Here is a 24,001-nt window from a genome sequence, read left to right as displayed (position 1 = left end):
CTCTTAAAGCCTGTTTAAGCCTCTGTTTCATATCATCCCATTTAGTTAGGGCAAGCTGTAACATTAAGAGTGTTTCTCCCTTCTTTCCAGCTTACTTTCAAATCTGTAACATCTGAGACTAGGCCACAGATCAAAATAGCCTCCTAGCAAAGGGCAAGAACAAAGCATGTCTGAAGCTTCAAAGGCAGCACACAGAGGTGTGCACAACTGATTGTAAATGGAGCCACCTACACAGAGCTGGAAGATATAGCAAATCTGATGGCTATAAAATTTAGCTCCAACTTTATACCTTTTATTTCCGCCTGCCCCTCTCCAAGGAAATACCATCAAACATAACCCCCACTCAACAACTATCACTGGGGAGCAGGTCCTAGATGCGCTCTCTAAGGCCAAGATCACCACATCAATGTCCCTGATAACATCCCAAAATGCCTCCTAAATAGCTTTAAATATGACCTATTGAGACCACTGGAGTCACTGTTTAATCATAGCACCAGACAGGCTTACTATCATGCAAGTAAAGGACTGCAATATCATCCCTCTATACATGCGCAGGCCACCAATGGACCTTGGAAACTACAGACCCATAATTCTCACTAGTCTCATATGCAAAGCCAAGGAAATAATTATCTTGGAAATGATTAATAAGGACACAGAAAACTTTCAAACATTGGAGCCAATCCAGTTTGGTTTCATCAGGCAAAATGGAGCACACTGTCTACCTTCATCTGGCTACGTACTTTGCAATAGTACCCTACTCAGACATTGTAAACAAACTCACAGATATAGGCATAAACCCCTATGTTACACTGTAGACAGCCAGCTGGTTCTGAGATAGGACCCAGGAAGTTTGGATGGGGGGGCCATCACCACAAAGAGGCCTGGCACTAGCAGAGTCTTTCAGGGCTCTTTGCTGGGTCCACCCTTTTTTGGCATCTACTTCTCGGAATTCAAAGCCATTGTCTAAGACCTCTGATTGACCAATTTTGTAGATAATTGAAAATTTAGAGCAGTCATAACCCCCCCCCCCCCGCCCCCAGACACTAACATTCTACATGAAAAGCTAACACAAATAAATAACTGGTTCCAAAGCCATGGCTAAAAACTCAATACCAAGAGATATATAACAGTACCCTAGTACCCTTTGGGAAGCCAGCCACCACAGGAAATTATCAAATCGATAACACACCCCTAATAGTAGAACCACTATTCAGGGGATTTTGGTACATACATAGATAATAACCTGGCTTTCAACCAACATGTGTCTAAGGTATTAAAGAAATCATTCTCTGCTACTGAACTTATTAGCAAGGGCATGACATATAGGTCAAAGGAAGTCATTGTTCCACTGTACTCAGCCCTTATTAGGTCTATCATTGAGTACAACACCCCATTTGGTGTGTACTTGACCAAGCACATGCAGCAACTGAAATGTCTACACAGGTTCCTCACAAAAAGAATACAGGGTGTAAACAAAATATTCTATGTAGATCATCTAAAATCCAAATCTGTATACTATGTTTGTCACAGACTGTTGAGAGCTGATCTATGCCTGGCATACAAGGCATCCTTGAATCCCACTCTGATGAACCTTTTGCAAATCTGAAAAACAAATAGCATCTGAATTACTCTATCTAGGGGATTTAAGCTTTGCTTGTGATATAAATGGGACATGTTAGAGGGGTAGGTATGTGATTCAAAGAATTTCCCTTCTCTGGAACAGGCTTCCCATCCATGTGAAACAGAACTCTTCCCTGACTGTATTCTAGAGGATCTTAGATCTGTGGATGTAAAATCAGAAATATACCCCAGGTCTAGCATCTATGTCTTTAATGGATATATGCATCCTATAAATCTTGTCTTACTTTTACATATACCCCTTACAAAATCCTCTAAGGCCCATAAACATGTGGGATACATCTGGGATGGTTGGCTAGGCTTATAAAGTCCCCAGTGTTAGTCTAGTGTACACCTATGAAACTATGATACTAAAACGGTAATGCAGAGCAGATAATACTAAAACTTTTCCTAATAACATTGGAATTTGATTAGTTAGAATAAACTTAATACAATTAAGACTATATGTCTTAGCATAAATAGACAATAATTTCATTCACATGATAGTTAGACATCATAAACAACTAATTCAATGAAAAGGTAAGACATAGTAGTAGGCAATTCTTTTTTTTTTTCATTTCTTAAACCTTTTATAAAGCTATTGGTGGTAAATCATAAAACATAAATACCTTTATTTTTTTACAGTGTTTTTTCTAAATTGTGCTCATGGTCCCATTTTTAAATATCATCCTTTGTAAGGTATTTTAGCCTTTCACATCTTTGTAACCTAACCCAAGTGGAATCACATCTATTACCCCCAGAAAGTAAAAGTTACTCAGTAATAACCTTTGGGGTGTTCTGCAAAACTGCAAAATTGCCGATATACTGAAGCAAAACTGTTAGTCGTACTACATCAAACTTTCAAAGAGGATTATATGCATTTTATAATATCAAGTGTAATATTTTTATCATTCAGTATTTCTAATATAGCAAAATGTATTACAATTCTGAATGGCTTTGCCAAGACATTAAGAATATCTATGCCAGTTTCTCAGCAGAGAGATTATTAGTAGATTGACTCATTTGGTATAATTAAATCTGATTAGACTATTTTCAGTTGTGAACTCATCCTGGTAATATTTTTAATAAAGTCCTGCTTCTAAATAAGACATTAACTGGCTGGCAGCCAATATTTCAGCACTTTCAGATAACACACACACACACACACACACACACACACACACACACACACACACACACACACACACACACACACACACACACACAAACATAGCACTCTGCGTAGGCACTGTTAAGAGACAATGAAGTGAAAGGATAACATTAGCTCTCATTTGCAGCTTAAAATCAAGACTTCTAACATACATTGCTGGTATCACCGCTGCTGTACCATCAAAACCCTCTGGATAGACAGGTGTTGAGTTTTCCCTTTCTAGCTGACTAGGAAGAGGGTCTTAAGGGAAAACTCAAAATGTATCTATCCAAAGGCTCTCATTCATCCAGCAGCAGTAACAGCAGCACAGTATGCTGGAGGCCTGGGTTTGAGTCCCAAATAAGACATAAAAATCATCCTTTTACATCTATGATTGTAACAGTAACTAAGCAAAGGGCTTTTTGTGTGTGTGTTTGTAGTTTTATCTAATCACTCTGCTGGTGATTTTCTAGGTGAAGGGGTAAAGCTGTTAAAAGAAATATCTACCTGTCAAGAGCCACTTGTTGGTCCAGTAGCAGCAGTGACACAAGCTCTGTATGCTGAAGGCCTTGTGTTTGAGTTCTAAATGAGGGATAATATTATCCTTTCACTTTTGTGATTCTGACAATGCCTAATCAGGGGGCTTTTATCTGTATTTGTATGTGTGTGTGTTTAGGATTTGACCTTGATCACAGTGCTGGAGGTTCCTAGGTGAAAGAAAAGAGATCTTAAGCCAAAATGCAACACCTACCTGTCCAGAGGCTCTTGTTGGTTTAGTAGTAGCAGCAGCAGCAGCAGTGGTACTGCATGGAATGCTGTAGGTCTTGGGTTTGAGTCCCATCTGAGCGATAATATTATCTTTCTTTTTTACTTCTATGATTCTGGAAGTAATTCAGTGAGTTGTGACTGTTTTTATAAAGTCACTCAGTGCTATAACAGTACAGTAGCTGGTCAAGTTTTATTTATGATAATTAACATCTTTATCAGACACAGATCCATAGGTAATTACTAGGTGTGTAGTCTAGAAGACCATTAACAAGCCCAGTCCAAATTCCCACTTGCCCCAAAGCATTGTCTGGTTAATTGACTTAATATTTCAGTAGACAAAGGAAGGCTGAATGAATCAAACTTTGTACTTCCCAAAGTAGCTCATTAACAACTTATAGATGTAATACTCTGCACTAATTGTCAGACGGCAGTAGCCTTGTATCAATGTGATGGAAGGAAGCATAAGTAATTCTAGGAGTTTCACAGACACCAGTTATTTTAAGAGGTGTTAAGTGCACCAGTGACTGCAATGAATTCAACGAGTGGTCTGAAAATTGCAGATTTTCTATGAAAAGGCTGTTGATTTTATTTAAATATGCGAGGAAAAGATCATTTTCATGAAAGGAAAGTTTATTTGATTTAAATATGGGAGGAAAATCTGACTGTTCCTGATAGAAAATTCATTTTTGAAGACCAAATTGCAACCTTTGAGAGTAGCTGTACAAAATATACATTCAATGATTCATCTGCCTAATGGACAATTTTGTGATATAACATCTGAACAAACATTTCAAATATTAGCTTTTCTTAAAATTGTTATATCTAATGCAGAGGAGGGCATATGTAAAGATTTTATGACTTACAATAAGCCAAAGCAAATTAATGTTTTTTTTTTAATAGAAATTGTTATGACCAAGAACACATATAAAGCATCATTGGCTTGTTTTGAAGATGTTTCTGAAATTTAAAGGGTATTTAAATCAAATGGGCTATGGACATGGAGTTGAAAGTATTTGGTGCTGACAAGTTGATAAATTAGTTCAAGTCCCTATTTCAGATGCAATGTTTGTTTTGAGAGTGTTGATGAAGAAGTACAGAGAAGGTCAGAAGGAGTTGCATTGTATCTTTGTAGACTTAGACAAAGCATATGACATTGTGCCTAGAGAGGAGTTGGGATATTGTATGAGGAAGTCGGGAGTGGCAGAGAAGTATGTAAGAGTGGTACAGGATATGTACCAGGTGCTAAAAAATATCAGCTGATAATACAGTTGCTACTCAAATAGTTAATTGCAAATGAATGAACACGCAGCACAAGTTCTCTCTTTCATAGACACTTTTATTAACACACGTGTGGGAGGCCCCAAAGTTAGTATAGGGAGTCTCCCTTAACAAAAGAAACTGTGAGATTATATATGCTTAGATAATACTGATACTAAGTCAACTAAGCACACCAATAGACAATAAAGGATTTTCATATACCAATCAGGTAGTTCCCCATAACCATTAAGACACACCTAAATACTTATTGCTAGGTAGAAAGAGAAAATCGGACATAAGTCCATATAAAGACTTGTTTCCTTGACCACATAACTTTTTGATCACAGTACTTACTTACTCCGTGCAGTCAATCACGTACTCTTAACCTTCAATGCACCTGCTTTTGACCTTTCAAATTTTACAGTCCCCCATTTGATGCTGATTAAGCATCAACATATAGTCTATCAAACATTTTTCCATAATTCAACATTACCATAACATCTGGAATCTCAGCATTATTGCAAACATTTACTTCATTGCTTTTATCTTTAAAAACTGGCATGTAAAACTTTGATTGAGCTTTTGCTGCCTTGGCAGCCAACAGTTTACAAATCAATGTCTTTATTGAAAACAGAACCAGAAAGGTTATTAAGGCAAGAATAGCAATTAGCATTAGTAGTTTTAGTATGGTACCATGCCAGCCAGAGAATAAGTTGGTCAACCATGCCCATGTGGAGCTATCGGCTTCCTTAGCCTCCAACAGTTCCGACACCTTCTGGATCAGCTCTAAATGTGTAGTTATCTCGTGTTGATTGTTAGAAATAAAAGTACAGCAATCCTCAAGGATTAAAGCACAAGTACCCCTTTAGCCGCAAGTATGAAATCAAGAGCCATACGGTTTTGTAGGACCACAGCTCTCATGGCTGTTAGCTCATCAGTTATAAGTTCTAGTGCTGAAAAAATTGCATTGCTCAAGGTTTCAAGGAGTTTTGACAGTTTTCTTAGCTCTCAAATTGATTTTACTGCCCCATAAGAGGGTATCATGCCGGCTTAGGAAATTACATCATCCTCGAGGTCCATATCTGCTAACCATTTAGTGCTGACATGGGCAAGATCATGGTGGTAGATCCAGAATGCATCCACCTTATCCACAGGGTTATAAGAGCCTTCACTTCTCAAATTTATTTTGAATTTTTCCCCAGGGTAATGCATATATATATATATATATATGTCATATGGCTGGGAATAAATAACCCAGGAAACAGCTGCCAGACCAATTCTCAGGTAGCTATTTGTATGCTTTCTTTCCACAGATAAAGTAGCAGCCATCATTCAATATTACCTTCAAGACATTTTCAGAAGCTTTATTGTTAATAACAGTGTGGAAAAATACATTGAAGCCCAGGTCATTTTGCATTTGAGTGCATTTAGAGAGATTATGTCCCTGTATATCATCTTCAAAACTGCATTCCTGCCAATGAAGTCGTTTGTGTGTGTTATTTAGTCTCTTTGATGTCGCATTCTTTCAGGCCATACCCTGTGGGCACCATCTCCAGTCAGAAAAAGATGCTTCTCTGACCCTTGATTGATTTGCAATGGAAGATAGAAGGATGGCGTGGCAGACTCTTATGATAGAAGTGTCACAACTACTCCACTCTATGTTTTTGGATCCATTCTGCTTGAGACACAAAATGCCATGCTGGTGAAAGGCCAACAAAAGTGACACAGTCTTGTTAGGATGTGACAACAATCCCCCAGTGGGATTGGTTAAAACAGGCTGGTACATAAAAGTGTTGAGGATAAAGCTGGTGAATAGAATGCCATTATGAGTAGTAGGAATCGCAGTGCAAACCCAACAGTTACTGATATTAAAAGAGGAGGCATACATTAACTTGAAGGCATGATATGTGCTAAAGTTTAGGTGCCAACTAGTGGCTCGTTGATAAACATGAAGGTGTGGGGGTGGTCACAACACTGGTGAAGGTAGCTGAAAAAAGGAATGGCCACAATAGCAAAATTAGGAGTACAAGAAATGTACTGAAAATGCACATACAATGTTTCTGAGGGAATGCTGTAGCCCACAAGGAAGATTGAGATTGCAGTTATACAGTTGTACCAAAGGGATGAAGTGTCTTGAGTGAAGAGTCAGTTGAGTCTGTCAGAAGAGGCATTGTAGCGGGGGAAGCTGTGGTCATGGCTAGAAGGATAAAATAAAGTTCACGGCTTTAAGAGGGTGATTTAGTGTGGCTTCAGGTGTGAAGTGCAACAGGTTCTGGAATGTCATGAGGTGAAGAGAAAGAAAGTGGTTGTTGATCTTCTGAATGCACAATTTTCTTGACTTGTGAAACGTGTATCCAGGTAGATGATCCTTGTAGTCGAACAGCAGATGAGGTGGTGAGCAAAAGCAGGTAGGGCCCCTTCCATAAGGGCTGCAAGGCTGTTTTTCATCTGAAGGATTTAACATAGACCCAGTCGCCTGGTTGAAGGTGATTTGCCAGGTCAGGTTCAGGTAGAGGTTGAGCTTGTATGACCTGATGGTTGTGATGCTGTAAAACAGAAACAAGAGATTTACAGTAGGACAACAAATTAGCATAATGTAACTGATAATCATAAAAAGGAGGTGGTGGGGGTGAGGGGCATACAAATAGGTCAACCCATAATAATTTCATGTGGAGAAAAACCCTTGGAATGATGAGTTTGGCCTTGCATGGAAAATAATACTAAAGGTAGTGGTGGTACTCAGGTGAGGCCTGTTTCTACAGTAAGCTTAGAAAATAGGCATACCTTGATAGTCTGATTTGCCTTTTCAATAATGCCAGGGGCTTGAGGTCTATAAGGGCAATGAAACTTCAATACAATACCTAGCATTTTGCAAATTGCTTGTATCACCTGTGAGGTAAAGTATGTGCCTCTGTCAGAATAAATATGGCATGGTACTCCAATATGGGGGATAAGCTCAGTGCATAACTTCTTAGCAACAGAAATAGCATTATTCTTGGCAGATGGATAGGCCTCAACCCAGCCAGAGATAACATCAATTATAGTAAGAACATATTTGAAGCATGCAGAAGGAGGTAGTTTGATAACTTCCCATTGTGGGGCACAAAAGGGACCTAACAGTTTTTGTAGAGGCTGAGGTGGGACCTGGGTGCCTTTCAAAATATTAAACTGTAAACAGATTGAACAACTTGACACAAAATGGCGTACAGATTCCGAAAGACCAGGTGCATGCCAATTGCATTGGATCCACTTAATTACTGAGTTCTTGCCCAAATGAACAAGAAGATGATAGGCATGGATCAATTGGTGGAAAAAAAGCTTTTGGTGCTACATGGCACCCATCTGGATGTCTCCAAATGGAGGCTTCACCACGTTTACAATTTGCATGTATCCACTGAGTCACCTCGGAATCTGACGCATTACTCTGTAAATATAATAAACACTGATTTGAAAAAGTAGGCAACTGCAACACCTGTTGAAATATACACAGCTGTGTTGGTTCTCTCTGAACAGAGATGGAAAGAGCAGCTTGTTTTGCAGCTCAGTCTGCCATAGTGTTTCCCTTACTTTGAAAAGAGTCATCAGACTGGTGAGCTGCAATTTTAATAACAGAAACTTGTTTTGGAAACAAAAGATGTTGTAACACATTGACATAAAATTCATTTTGATAATAGTACCACTAGATGTAAGGAATCCCTGTTCTTTTCATAAAGTGCCAAAGTCATGTATTACACCATGCGCATAGCGAGAGTCAGTGTATATATTGACTGTTTTGTTCTTGGCCAATTGACAGGCAGCAGAGAGAGCTACTAACTTGGCTAATCGAGCTGATGAACCAGGTGGTAAAGTTCCAGCTGACAATACAGAGTTTTGCGAGCAGACGGCCCAAGCAGTTGACAGCTGTCCATTTTGGTTGCGTAGACAAGATCCATCAATGAAAAGTACCAGATCTGGATTTTGTAAAGGGACATCCTGGAGGTCTAACCTAGGAGGAAGGGAAGCATTAACAACAATAAGGCAGTCATGGGGTTCATCCTCATCCAAGGTGGGGATTAATGATGCTGGATTAAGTGCCAAGCATCTGACAATTTGGAGGGAAGGGTTAACAAGTAAAATCAATTCATATTTTGTCAGTCTAGAGGGAGATAAATATTGTGCTTTTGTCTTTAAGAGTAAAGCATGAACTGCATGAATGACAGCTAAAAAGCTGTTGTGTCTTAAGGTAATGGAGACTGCAATTGCCACTAGGATGGCTGCAGCTGTGACTGCCCTCAAGCATGCAGGTAATCCAGAGGCTACCACATCCAATTGGGTGCTAAAATATGCTATTGGTTGGTACTGTCTGATGTGTTTTTGAGCTAAAAGATCCAATACCACCTTATTTGGCTCACTATAGAAAATAATAAATGGTTTTGAGTCATCTGGTAGGCCTAGGGCAGCGGGTTGGATAATTGCACCTTGAGCTGTATAAAGGCAATCTCATGTTCCCCTGACCATGGAAGAGGCTCAGGAGTATCCTTCTTTAATAAAGCAAGCACGGGCTGAGTAATGTCAGAGAAATTAGGAACCCATTGGCGGCAGTAGCCAGCCAGTCTCAGAAACCCTTGGAACTGGCACTGGGTAGTAGAATGGGGTGCATTTTGGATGGCTGTTATACAGGAGGGCAAAACTCTCCAAGCGCCATGTGAGATTAAATGACCCAAATATTTGACTTCAGGCTGAAATAACTGCAGTTTGGATCTGTTCACTTTAAAACCCTGAAGAGCCAAATACTGCAAAATGGCAAGGTTATCTCTTTGACATGCTTGCTGAGTAGCGAAGGCTATGAGAATGTCATCGACATACTGCACTAGCACTGTTTTGGCAGGAAGAGCAAGAGCATCCAACTGTCACTTCAATTCTCTTGAGAAAAGATTAGGTGATTCCACATACCCCTGGGGAAGTCTAGTCCACGTATATTGCTGCCCCTGGTATGTGAACACAAAAAGATATTGGCTATCCAAATTAATCGGAATAGAGAAAAATGCATAAGAAATGTCTATCACAGAGAAGGTGGTAGCAGATGGAAGGCTGCAGCTCAAGATAGTAGCAGGATTAGGCACTATAGGGAAGGCAGGTAGAACAGCCCTGTTAACAGCTCTAAAGTCTTGAAAAAAAATTATACATTTCCCTGCCTGGTTTCTTAACTGGTAGAATAGGATTATTGCATGGGTTAATGATAGGAACTATAATGCCCTGTTGCAATAACGATTGGATTACTGCAGTGATCCCTGCTTCTGCCTGGGCGGAAACAGAGTATTGCGGTACATTGGGAAATGCTGCACCAGGCCTCATGGTGATTTTAACTGGATCGGCATAATGTAAGAGGCCCACATCATTATCATGGGTGGTCCATAGTGATGCAGGAAGAGTATTTAGTGAAGGGTGGGAAGGAGCAGGTTGTTCTTGACACGGTGTGAACACTGCTTGCAAATAGTTTGAATCAGCCGAGGTACACATTCTTAACATGACATGGTCTTGTTCTTCTAGTGGGATTTCCAGAAAGTTTCTTTCTTTGGTGCAATAAATTGTGCACCCTAGTTTGCATAGCAAATCATGGCCAAGTATGTTCAATGGTGCTGACATGCCAACTAAAAAGGCATGATATTCTGTTAAAGGACCTAGACTCAATGGTACTTGGACTGTTTCAGGGTAGCTTATGGGGATCCCAGAAACTCCCATGCCTTTAGTGGTGCTGCTGGAGAAGGGAAGATGTTTAACAGCTTTCAATATAAGCATAGATTTGGTGGCCCCTGTATTTACTAAGAAAGGAATAGGATTATTTTTCACACTTAATGTCACGAATGGACCTTGCTGGTCAATTGGAACAAATGGAAAAAGTTGCTGCTTCTGTTCAGGGGAGGTCTATAGTGACTGTTGGGCATCAGGCCAAATGGGAGGGGTCCAGGAGGAGTTCCAAGGCTAATTCTGGCCTGACTGAGACTGTCGCCCTTGTCTAAAGGGGTTACCTGGTGAAAATTCTTGAGAGGGAAGTGGTGGCTGCAATGCTAGGTACAGACAACTGTTCCTCCAATGACCAGCCTGTTAACAGATGAAACAGAGGTTACTGTTTCCACCACCATCCCCCACTTGCCTCTGAACTTTTTGTCAGAAGCCATTATTTGCAGGATGTTGCTGAGAGTGGCCTTGCATTCGAAATCCTGGTCCATTAAGGCCTTGACTTCCCGAGCAATTTCCCCCTCCTTGGCCCTGCTGCCCAAAGGAAGAGAACATATGTAACTGGGCATAAAGAACTTGATTCTGTATGTCCTTTTTTCCTTTACCATAAGGTCAGATAGATACTGCACCTGGGTAACTAGCTCAGGCTGGGCCAATTCAAACACACCTTCTTCAATTGATCTCAAATCAGGGATAGAAGACCGTCTACAAAGGTAGCGGACAGCCCGCTGGCTGAGGGACATTTTGTCAGCTCAGGGTACCCTGAGTAGGCTTCAAAATCATCAATAAGGAATGGCAGATACGAGTCCACTGGTTCATCTTCCCATTGCTGAATGGCCTTAATCTTCGACCAGTTGGGACAAAGGGGACAGATAACTGTAATGGTGTCCAGTATACGGCTCCTAACTGACTCAAAGCCATCATTTCCTATTGTCCCATGCTGCAGAACGGGATTTGGGACATTTTTATGGTCCCATATTCATTTTAAAAGGTCAGCTGGAACAGGATATTGCAATACCACCCTTACTTCTTCAATAGTGGGGTTTTGAAGACTAACATGACCAGCCAAAATTTGTTGGAATTTTGCTAGGTTAGACCATATGGGAGGAAGTTTACAATCGCTTGAATGTCTACTACCGACCATGCCCTGGTGACAGTTATGGTAGAAGGAACAGTTTAATTTCTACCATGTGCAGGGTTTGGGACTTCTCGTAAGGGGAAATACCCTTTTTCGTCATCCTCCTTGGAAGAAGATGAAGAGGAGGTGTCCTGATCAGAGTCAGGATTGAAGTTATGCAGTCTTAAATATCCTTTTACAGTATCAATGAGAATTGGGAAGTGCCTTACCGGTTCCTGCATGGATTTTAAGCCCCACTTTTTGTCACCCTTAAAAAATTTAAAAAACATTTAAATTCAGATCCCTAGATCTAGTGTGTTTTGCTGGGCCAGTATACGGTGTGGATTCATCTCTAAGCTGAAGTCTGGGGTCGAGCTGGTCTGGGCTTTGACTAGCTGCACCAACAGAGGTAGATGTAACTTGCGAATCACTTACTGTAGGTGCTAGCTGATCCAACTTTGCAGCAACTGTGGTTGTTGAACAGTATCATTGATGTGTTACTTGACAGGCTGGAGTATGGCATGTTTTTGTACCTGCTGTTGAGCTGGTGGGTCATGCAACTGCACCTGCACCTGTCCTGCTATTTCATAAGCAGGTGGTGCAGTTGGTTGGGGCAAAGTAAAAACATATTCTTCCTCGGAGGATTGAGTTGAGCCTATATTTAACTGACGTAAGCCCACTACTGGGTACAATCCTTTGTATGGTGGGGTCTCTAAGGGTTTTCCTTCTATTATTCTCATCTTATATGCTGTATGATTCAATGCCTTCAGTTGCCCTTTTAATTTGTCTTAATTAAATTTTAAGCTTCTTACTATGGAGTCTTTTCCCTATCTTTTGATTCCACTTGCCTATCATTAAAAGCTGTCCAACATCCTGGTGGTACCCTTTTCCCTTTTTCTTTTAGTTTCTTTTGTAAATTAGCCAGTACATCTTTGTCAAAATCGCCATTAGTTGGGAAGCATAATTTCCCATCATTCTTGGTGAGAGTAGCCCAATGATTCAGATACAAACATCTTTCTCAAGAAACTTTGTAAAACATATAGCTCGCCAGAGTTTGGCTGCAATTCTTTACTGCACTCACTCCCGTGTTAAAAGAAAAAGACCTTTGTTTGTTGTTTTTTTGACACTGAACTACAGTCACTAACCCACACTCACATGTATATGTCACCAGAAGATCATCATTTAACCCCCACTTATTCAGTAATGAATCATGCCACCTACCTTTTGAAACTTCCACAAAAGAGAGAGGAAAAGGGAACATTTATAATGTAAATCAGGCACTTGCAAATTGCTTAGGTCTCGAAAGACAGAAAACCATCTGTGGGCCCATCTGTGGGATGAGACGTCAGCCATCTCCTCAAACCCATCCCCGGATTTCTGATCTGAGTCGCGGTGCCAACTGCTAAGAAATGTCAACTGATAATACAGTTACTACTCAAATAGTTAATTGCAAATTAAAGAAGACGCAGCACAAGTTCTCTCTTTCATAAACACTTTTATTAACACATGTGTGGGAGACCCCAAAGTTAGTATAGGGAGTCTCCCTGAGCAAAAGAAACTGTGAGCTTATATATGCTTAGATAATACTGATACTAAGTCGACTAAATACACCAATAGACAATAAATGATTTGCATATACCAATCAGGTAGTTCCCCATAAGCGTTAAGACACACCTAAATACTTATTGCTTGGTAGAAAGAGAAAATCGGACATAAGTCCATATAAGGACTTGTTTCCTTGACCACATAACTTTTTGATCACAGTGCTTACTTACTCCATGCAGTCCGTCATGTACTCTTAACCTTCAATGCATCTGCTTTTGACCTTTCAGATTTTACAGAGGGTAGTGTGACAATGGTGAAGTCTGCGGTGGGAGTGACGGATGCATTTAAGGTGGAGGTGAGATTACATCAAGGATCAGCTCTGACCCATTTCTTATTTGCAATGGTGATGGACAGGTTGACAGATAAGATCAGACAGGAGTCCCCATGGACTATGATGTTTGCAGATTACATTGTAATCTCTAGTGAGAGTAGAGAACAGGTTGAGGAGACCTTGGAGAGGTGGAGGTATGCTCTAGAGAAGAGAGGAATGAAGGTCAGCAGGACTAAGACAGACTATATGTGTGTGAATGAGTGGGAGGACAGAGGCATGGTGAGGATATAGGGAGTAGAGTTGGTGAGGGTGGATGAGTCTAAATACTTGGGATCAACAGTTCAGAGTAATGGCAAGTGTGGAGGAGAGGTGAAGAAGAGAGTACAGGCAGGATGGAGTGGGTGGAAAAGAGTGTCAGGAGTGATTTGTGACAGACAAGTACCAGTAAGAGTGAAAGGGAAGGTCTACAAGAGAGTAGTGAGACCAGCTATGTTATATGGGTTGGAGACAGTGGCACTGATAAAAAGACAGGAGTCAGAGCTGGACATGGCAGAGTTAAAGATGTTAAGATTTGCACTGTATGTGGTGAGGGTGGACATGATTAGGAATAAGTATATTAGAGGGTCAGCCCAGTTTGGATGGTTTAGAGACAAAGCCAGAGAGGCAAGATTGTGTTGGCTTGGACATGTGATGAGGAGGGATGATGGGTATATTGGGAAAAGAATGCTAAGGATGAAGCTGCCAGGTAAGAGGAAAAGAGGAAGGACTAAGATAAGGATTATGGATGAGGTGAGAGAGGACATTGAAGTGGTTGGTGTGACAGACCAAGATGCAGAGGACAGGAAGAAATGGAAACAGATGATCCACTGTGGCGACCCCTAATGGGAACAGCCAAAAAAAAAAAGAAGAAGAAAAAAAGAAGTTCCATGTCCCTATTGCCTCAAATATTACGGGCCTTAGGGAAACTGTTAATTAAGCTAGGCAACACAAAATATTTTTAGAGGGCATGGAGGCTTAATTTCTTCATATTTCAAAAAAAGTGACATTTGTAGAGAAATGAGACATACCAGTCAAAATTATATTCCAGTTTGCATGAAATGTAAGAAAATACAACTGACAAACAGCACAAAAAAGAAAAAAACTGTAGAAAATAATAATATTATATTACTGGGTGTTGAAGTGACTGACTGTGGAAAAGTTGAAATTATATGTACTGTAGCACTGTAATAACAACCAACCAAATAATGCTTGCAAAGTGTTGACACGTCTAATAGTTATTTGGTTTAAAATCTAATGAAGAAAATAAGGCAAACGTGACAGAAGTGCTGGGAAAGCAAAACACTGGGAAAGGAGTACATGACAGGAAAAGGAACCAAGGGGGTGTGGCCAAGATGCCAAACAGCTAACAGCTTAGAATTTTAGCTCGGCCTATTTTTCATTATTCTGACAGGACATATTCTTTCTTTCTTGAAGAAAACTATTCAAATTCCTTCCAGAAGAAACATTAATATCTGGCCTTTCGTTTTTTTTTTTTTTCAGTTTAGTGTTGTTACTTCCCCTTTTTATTTTTCCTGTCAATAAGTTTTGTACAGGAGATACAGACATTAGTAACTCGAAAAATTCACATCAGGAGAGTTCAGTGAAGAAGGAACGTCAATCAATTATTACAGATATTCAAGAACTCTCAATCAAAATGGACAAACTGGAAAATAAAATTGCAAGATAAAACAAGACAGCAGTAAACAGCTAGATCTACTTAATGAGGTAATCAAAAAACATGATGAACAGATTTTTCTCTGTTAAAGAAACAGTGACTGATTGATGTGTCTGAATGTGAAAATCAGAATGAGATTCTTCTGAAGCAGAACAAACTTTTAGAGATAGTTGAAGATTTACAGAGTAGATCAAGGAAAAATAAATTAAGGATCTATGGGCTATCAGAAAAAGATGAGGGCAGTAACATGATACAATTTCTTTATAAATGGTTGCCCAGAGCATTAAATTTACCTAAATCACCTTCATTTGTAATTGAAAGAGCTCACCGGTCTATGTCAAAACCAGTTTCAGTTGGCAATTCCTCTACCCCCAGATCTATAATAGTTAGATTTTTCTCAACTCAGGATAAAGGACGGGTATTAAAATCTACCTGGTCCAACCCCTCAGTCAAAATTAATGGCAAAAACATTAATTTTGACAAAGATTATACCTCTTCTGTTATTGCCAAAAGGAAAGAATTTGTCCCTTTAATAAAGTCCCTCAAAAAATCCAACATTAAAGCTCAAGTACTATTCCCGGCCAGGATAAAAATATATTTGCCTGATGGAGAGAAGATCTTTGTTTTTTTACAAGAAGCTGTAGACTTTGTCCAAAAGAAAAATCTAAGATCTGAGACAGAAGATATGGACTGGTCAGCACAAAGCCTTAAGAGGCATCCAACAAAAAATGGATGGACTGTGAAAGAAGGCGCTAATAAAAAACTGAAGGATAAATAAATTGGACTTTCTCATTACATATTTGTGTATTTAAGAAGATAAATAGTGATATTTACTATTTTTCATCTTTCTTTCTACTTTATTTCACTTTTATCTAAAAACCTTTAAATATCTTTTGTATATTAATCTGTTGAAAATATACTTATTTCATGTGTGTAACTGGAGGGGTAGCACATTTGTACTTATTTAAACTACAAGGGTGCTTGTGGTTATAAATGTAGTTCTTGTGTTTTGATTAAATATTTTGATATATTAAGAGGATAATGATCTTATAAATGCAGTTTGATGGAGTGTTGTAGAGAAATTTATATGGTTGTGTTTTTTTATCTTTACTGTCTCTCTCTCTCTCTCTCTCTGGCTCTTTCTTTCCTTTTGTGACCTCCTTTGTTGTTTGGGGGAGGCGTATGGCTTAAATATAGGTAGTGGTAATTGAATATGGAAAGAAATAAATATGTTGTTGTTTATTCATGCCAGGTCTTTATGAGCAATGTATTAGTAGTGTAATTATTGTTGCTTCTTCTTGATTTGGGTACTGTTGTCTTTTTATCTGATTTTAAATGATGAGATTGGCTTTGTAGTGTTATGTTGTGGTTGGATTTTTTTTTTCCTTTTTGCTGGTTCCATGGGTTTGGGATGGCGCCATTGAGTTAGTGCATTTATATGACATTTGAAGATACTGCAGAGCCACCTCGTGCTTTTCTTTCAGTTTTCGGCTCTGTGTGGTCTGCTTTCCCACCTGATGACAATCAGGTGTTATTTTAGTTGATTTCAAATCTGCCAAGTTAAGTATGCAGTATGAAACATAGCTGCAATTAACAGCTGCTCCCACTAAATCAGATCTGCTGGTGACCTTTAACCCTACGCTGAACATCTGGAATCCTGCAACAGTAACTAGTCAAAACCGGAAAGGAAGTGGGACTATAGCTGTTGATTCCGAATCTTTTTTCATCAAAATAAGGTGCATGAAGATAAATACAGCAAAATAAATACAATCCGATGCAGATGTAATGACAGGAAATATTGTAACATTAATAAGGTACGTGTTGAGGGGAAATAAAGGGAAAAGACAGGTTCAACAGCTTAATAAGAACATTTCCTGCTGAGTACGTTGTGATATTTATCTGTTCATTTAATGACACCTATTAATTACTTTATATATTAGATAAAATAATGATTTAGCAATTAATTTGTAATATTGTGGGCAATACATTGTGAAGCTGATAAATATAATGCAATATAAAAGCAGATAGGGAATATATATAAAACTTGAGAATGTGGCACATAACATTTATGAGCAAATGGATTTGGTTTATACTTCTGTGAAAATATATATATACATATATATATATATATATATATATATATATTATATATATATATATGTGTGTGTGTGTGTGTGTGTATATGTGTGTGTGTGTGTGTGTGTGTGTGTGTGTGTGTGTGTGTGTGTGTGTGTGTGTGTGTGTGTGTGTGTGTAAGCACTCTATGGAAAAAATATTTAGGTTCATAAGTGTGTACTAGGCTAATGGTCCTGGAGCTTTTACAAGTCTAGCCCATAGGATCACCGTGGCATAGTGCCACCCAACCTTAGTTCTCAGTGCCTCTGTCAAGTAAAGCCACTGGAGTGATATATATGTTTATTAAAGAAAAAGTACAGGAGAACATAAAGAAATGCAAAGTTATATGATGACATTTGTTCTACCTGGCATTGTAAACAGAAGTAAGATTGTCCTCGCTTCAGTAAAAATATACAGGATGACTGGATATAATGTTAGAGAGTGATAGCAAAATGTTTTGGAATATTGAAATGTGTAAACTGTATCTATTATAGATATCTCAGGGCAATTTTTATTTATTTATTTATTTTGTTCAGCTTTGTTATGGGCAGATTATGCCTCCTAAACCTGGTGGACTTCTTTGAGACAGTTACCAAGGCTATAGATGAGGGAAAGGTGGTCCACACAGCCTACCTAGACCTTGCAAAGGCCTTCAACACCATTCCCCACTCAGGTATTACAGACAAGCTCACCAGCCTGAACATAAACCTGTACGTTACGAGATGGGTTGCCAACTGGCTCACGGACAGAACCCACATGGTAAGAGTTGTGGGAGCAAGGTCTGACTCTAAACCGGTTACAAGTGGCGTTCCCCAGAGCTCAGTCCTAGGACCCCTCCTGTTCGGCATATACTTCTCAGAGGTACAGGCAAGCACAGGAGGACTATGGTTGACCAAGTTTGCAGACGACTGCAAACTAGGGTCTATAATTGACTCTCCAGCTGACACAGACATCCTCCAAAAGGGCCTCACTGAGACAGATACCTGGTGTCAAAACCATGGCCTTAAGCTAAATGCCAAAAAGTGTATAGTCATCCCCTTTGAAAAAAACAAAGTACCCACAAACTACTACATAGGTGGTAGCTCCCTAAATACGGAGGATGTAATAAGGGATCTGGGGACCCAAGTAGATAGCAACCTCTCCTTTGATAATCACATTACCAAACTGGTTAGAAACTCCTTCTATGTGGCCTACCTAATCACAAAAGGGTTTGCATCCAGATCAAAAGAGGTTATTGTGCTCCTCTACTCATCACTCATCAGACCCATCATAGAGTACAATGCCCCATTTGGGATGTACCTTACAAGACACCTGCAACAACTGGAAAGACCACAGAAGTACCTCACCAAGAGGATTACTGGCATCAAGCAGATGTCCTATGCAGCTCGACTGAAGAAACTCCAGCTGTACTCTGTTGCATACCGCCTACTCAGAGGTGATCTCTGCCTGACATACAAGACCATGTCCAACCCAGAATTGATGGACATGCTCCACCTAAAGAAAACCATATCCCCTCGAGCCACACGTGCCAGGGATCTAAACCTCACCACAACAATAAATAGGACATGCTGGAGGGATAGATTCCTGTCCCAGAGACTTCCCATGCTCTGGAACAAGATTCCAATCTACATTAGGCAGAGCTCCTTGCTAACCCTCTTCAAGAGAAACCTTGATGAGTGGATGGGAAACAGAAAGTTTACCCCAGGGATCACTTCAATTGCTCAGCTGGACAGAGGCACAGAGAACTAATCTAATCTAAAGCTAACACATTCCAGTTAGGCTTATAAATGTCTTCAGGCAGATAGCCTAGTACCTACCTATGAACCTATGAACCTATCGAAAACATTATTATTCCCACTTAAATCATTAAGGATCACCTTCGGTCAATGAGAGAAGGGAAAAAGAGAGGATGCTCTTTGATTCTTGGCCTTTATCCATTCAGCATTGTTGGTCTATTCAGACCTCTCGATGAACTTAAGAGTTATAATAGGAGACACAGAAGGTCTCAAATATATAATTTGTATTATTTTAGCCATTGAACTGCACAGCATCGTTTTTGATTATCTGCTGCATGTTAAACGTTCATTTGGTTAGGTTTTTACTATTTATTTATTTGACACTTGCTCATTATGATATGAGTTTGGGCATATACTATGTCTAAATTCAAGGCCATTTATTGAATTGTGTTCATTTATCTATTATGTAAAAGATTAGCAATTTTGCTAAACATATTAAGTGAGACCAGACATAGATTAAGCATCAAAGATTCTTTGGCTATACTGTTCATTAATGATATTCAGTTACTTCATTGCGACTATTCATTGTGTAAAACATGGGCAGTAGTGTTATGCGATTAGAGATAAGTCAACCAATATAAATACATAAAAGAAGAGGTGGTGATGGAAGGGGAGAGGGCAGATTAACATGACATATTAAAATATGACACCTAGTAAAAATAAATCAATAAGCGGATTATATTTTGCAACACAAGCACAATTAAACATACCTAAAACAAACATATTTGAATCTTAAAGTTAATATCTAACTTCTATATTGATAGTTCTTAGGGGTGGCTCGTGCTATACGACTGCAGCCCCCCCCCCGTAAAAAGAAAAAAGAAAACGAAATTGCGAGTCCCCCCCACTGTAGAAAAGTTAATAGAATAAAAAAAAATCATGAGTCCCAGAACTCCACACATGCGTGCTTAGTTCCTGACTGCTGTGTTAGGCAGTCCAGAACTCCACGCACGCATGCGTGCTTAGTTCCTGAACTCCAGACTGCTCTGTAAGGCAGTCCGGATAGGGAAGAAGGGAACTCTGCCCTGGGCAGGCTGCTATGTAGGACAGACAGGTGATCAGGCTGCTGCAGAGGACAGATTCAGGCCACTGCAGAGGACTTAGATTTGCTGGAGGTTGTGTGTGTGCAAAGGTTGCTCTGGTATCCTCAATGGATATTCGTCCCTATGTTTTGGACTGTATTTCCCCATTATTGGCTTTGCACAGGTTTTTTGTGCCAAGGTTGAGAGATATGGTGATAACTGAACTCATTGAATATGTTTGGGGGCTGTATTCCCCCATTATTGGCTTTTTTCAGGTGTTTTGTGCTAAGATGTTGACAGCTATGGTGAGAACTGAATTCATTAAATGGTAGCCATTTAAGTTTCAGTCTTCCTTGCTTTCATAAAACAGATGATTTGGCATAGTGGTATGTTGTTCTGACTGTTTTGCACAGGGTACTGGGTTCAATACTTGGCAGTGAAATGTATGGTGGTAACACAGCATTTTATTCTAACAACTTTCCAACTTTATACAAGCAATGTATAAAATGTGTCCCTGTTTTTTGGTGTTTTGCCCCCCACCCCCCTAAATTTTGGATTTTTCCAGATTTCTTGTGCTGCAAAGTTCAGAGATGCAGCTGAGTGTCAAGTAGATTTTACATGAAGCTGAGTGATGCAGGGGAACAAAAGTTTAGTGCTGCTTATGGCAAGTTTGCTTACATTGTTAATAGCACAATAGGTAGTATACTTGCTTTTGATGCAGAAGGCTGTGGGTTCTACTCCCACAGTAGATAGATGCATTGCTAATACTGTACTGTATTGTAAAGGGGGTGGATGCTGCAGTCCTTTTTATTAAAGATACCTAATAACTATGAACCTGTTATCAGTGTGCCATGCATTCCCTATTGCAATATTACTAGCTTATTGTTTTTTTAATGCAACTTAGACGATTTATTCCCCAATGCGCAACAGGCACTTTATTTGTAGATGAAACAATGAAATATAAAGTTGTTTGCTAGTAGCAACCTCTTCATTAGTTACAGATTTCTTTAATGTGGAATTATTTAGATGACTTTTACTTCTTCAGAGATTGTGCATATTTACTGATACTGGTGGACTGTAGAAGTTTGAGTGACTTTTATGACAGAAATGTTCTGAATTGGGCAGTTTTGTCATTATTGGTGCATGCATTTTGTTTCATTGTTTACTGGAAAAATGTTCAAAGCAAATTTAAAATGCCCTCTAACAACTGTACTATATTGTACAAGGAATATAATTTAATACAGTCAGGAAGGTGTATCAAAGACCATGTGTATGTTTTGTGTGCAAGGGGCCTATGATTTGAAAACAGCGCAAAGTTAATCTTTATCTGCTACTGGCAAAATGTATTTTCTTTGAATGTGGGTTTCAATGCTGTTTCAACGAATGTGAGTTTCAAGGGCAGTGAAGTTTTAATGCTAAGTCTGTTTTCATTGTGAGATTGCATTGCTTTATTTAGCAGATGTCTTAGTGTTTGTGCTGTAAAATGCAAAATATAACTTTCAAATGAAGTCCAAATCATCGTAGAAGTAAAGCAGTATGCACATTAGTGTTTATGGTAAATGGGGTGAAATAGCCAAGTAATGGTTCTTTGGAATGGCTGCAGGGGGGAGGCTCCATTCGGCCATGATTTTGTGAGGGGGAAAGGGCGGCAAACTCAAAGACAGCCCCCGGCCGAATTATACCTCTCAACTGTCCAGATTTTCACAGAATGAATAGGTTTTTGCTTCTTATTTTTGGTTTGTTCCTCATAAAATGTGTGGTTTTCTGGCAAATAATTTTGGAATTAAGTCACTAAATAATGACAGACACTGAGTTTCAGACTTCATAACCTTCAGAAAATGCATGCTAAAGCAAGACCTGTTATTCTATCAATTGTCTCAGTTTATATAACAATTTATAGTACTGTTTATATGTTCCCCCAGTATATTAGGCCTTGTCCAGATTTCCTGCATTAACAGGTTGAGAGGTACGTGCAAATAAAATGCTTTATAAAATTAGGCATATCCAAACCTCTCAACTGTCCCCGATTTTGGCTCAAAATTTTGCTATTACCCTAATTATCCCGCTGCAAAATGGCAATTTTGGAAGAAAACGTGGAGGGATTACAATTAAGAAATAACTGTAATAATCAGAGTTATAGATTACTTTTATTTCAGAAATGCATGTAGATTCTTTTATTTTGTCAGCTGCTCAAGTTAGCAGCACTAATATTAAAAAAGTATCCATTCTTTGACAGGTTCCCAGCTGTATTGTGTGGCTATTTTATATTTTTGCATCACATTTTTGGTCCATTTTTCATAAAATTGTGTTTTTTGGCAAATTAGTGGCAAATCATTAAAGACTGAAGTTAGAAAATAATGACAGACATTTGAGTTTCAGATTTTGTACCTTTCAGAAAATTCATACTAATGCAAGACTACTATTCTATTATCTTTCTAAGTTTATAAGAGCAATATTTAAAATTGTCCTTATTTTTGGGCCTTTGTCCCACTTCTATGTATGCCTCTGTCCATATTTCTTGTTCTGAGGATGAGAGGTATGACAAATGCATCAGGGCCATCACAGTCAGCCAGAGACATTTCAAATTGTGACATACTTGTTGCACCCCACTCCCCCATGTAGTGACTCTGGATGTGTCCAAGGAAGGCAAGGAGCACTTATGCAGTGTAAATGTGCAGAGTATCCCCCCATCCCAGGTAGACACGAGTTCTACTTTTATTCTGTCCTTGATTATGCAGAATGTTCTGGTTTATGTCATATTTTTATACTGTTGATTTATGCTTATTATTACTCAGAAAGTGCCTGTTGCTCTGTGTTTAAGTAGCAATGCTTTAATGACCATCAGGTAAGCTTGTCTGAGACTGTAAGATGCAAGTAAGCTTTAATAAGCATACTGTTAAAGAACTGCCAACATTGAAAGCCTTTCTGTTGTTGCCATTAAGAGAATACTTATATAACTAGATAATGTATAAGCCTTGGGTATTGAAATGCATATGGCAGTATTTGTAATAAAGGACAGGATTACATTATTTTAAGAAGCTCATTACATTTGTTGGAGACTTGCAGTCATCTTTGCTGGCTTTACCTGTAAACCAAACAGAATGCCAATCGATCATGTGTGGTCCATAACCTTTACAGTAATCTTTTAAGCAATGTATCTTGAGCTTGTTTCTTGTTTGCTTTTCATTTTTTACTTTGATCATGTTTTCCCATGAAACAAGTAGATAGTTATCAGGCAGCTGGTCTTTTTTGGATAAGAAACATTTTTACAAGTGGGGGTATCACAGAGATGTTACTTGGTACTTTAATAAAGCTGCATATGAATTATAATTAGAACTGCAGTGCAAGGAGAAGAGGTTTGAGTTAAGTGCTGCTTGTTTTTTTTATACTTGATTTTGACTGGCATTCCAGTAATGTATTTAAAAAGTAATTTATTTTTTCATGCCTCACAACCTTTTTGTTTCCATCTAGATATTAAGTAAGCTGCCATGCAGCCAATGCATTGAAATATTTTTTTTCTTCTACACTTCATTTTGTCTTGATTGGACTCTCATAATGATGGTTTGGCACCCAGGACAGCATATATAATTAAAGTTACAGTTTTTGTTGTTTTGAGCATTGCCTCTCCCCTTTCTAGTTGGCCACACCCCTTCTCATTGACCCCACCCATTCAGCTGTCTCCTGCAGTCCCCCTTTGATTTGAAGTCACCAGCAGCCACTGGTAGTTTTATATGTACTTTGGCTCATAATAGTTAGATACACATTTCATTTATCTAGAGTCCAATATGCTTAATAAGCATATGAATTTAAAGCTGATTCACATTGAGTTACTATAAAATTTTAATAGCTTT

Source organism: Protopterus annectens, chromosome 1.part1 (assembly GCF_019279795.1).
Source record: "Protopterus annectens isolate FY-2018-M chromosome 1.part1, PAN1.0, whole genome shotgun sequence".
NCBI classification, from domain to species: domain Eukaryota; kingdom Metazoa; phylum Chordata; order Ceratodontiformes; family Protopteridae; genus Protopterus; species Protopterus annectens.
The sequence above is the reverse complement of the archived record's forward strand: the minus strand, read 5'-3'. Positions refer to the sequence as shown.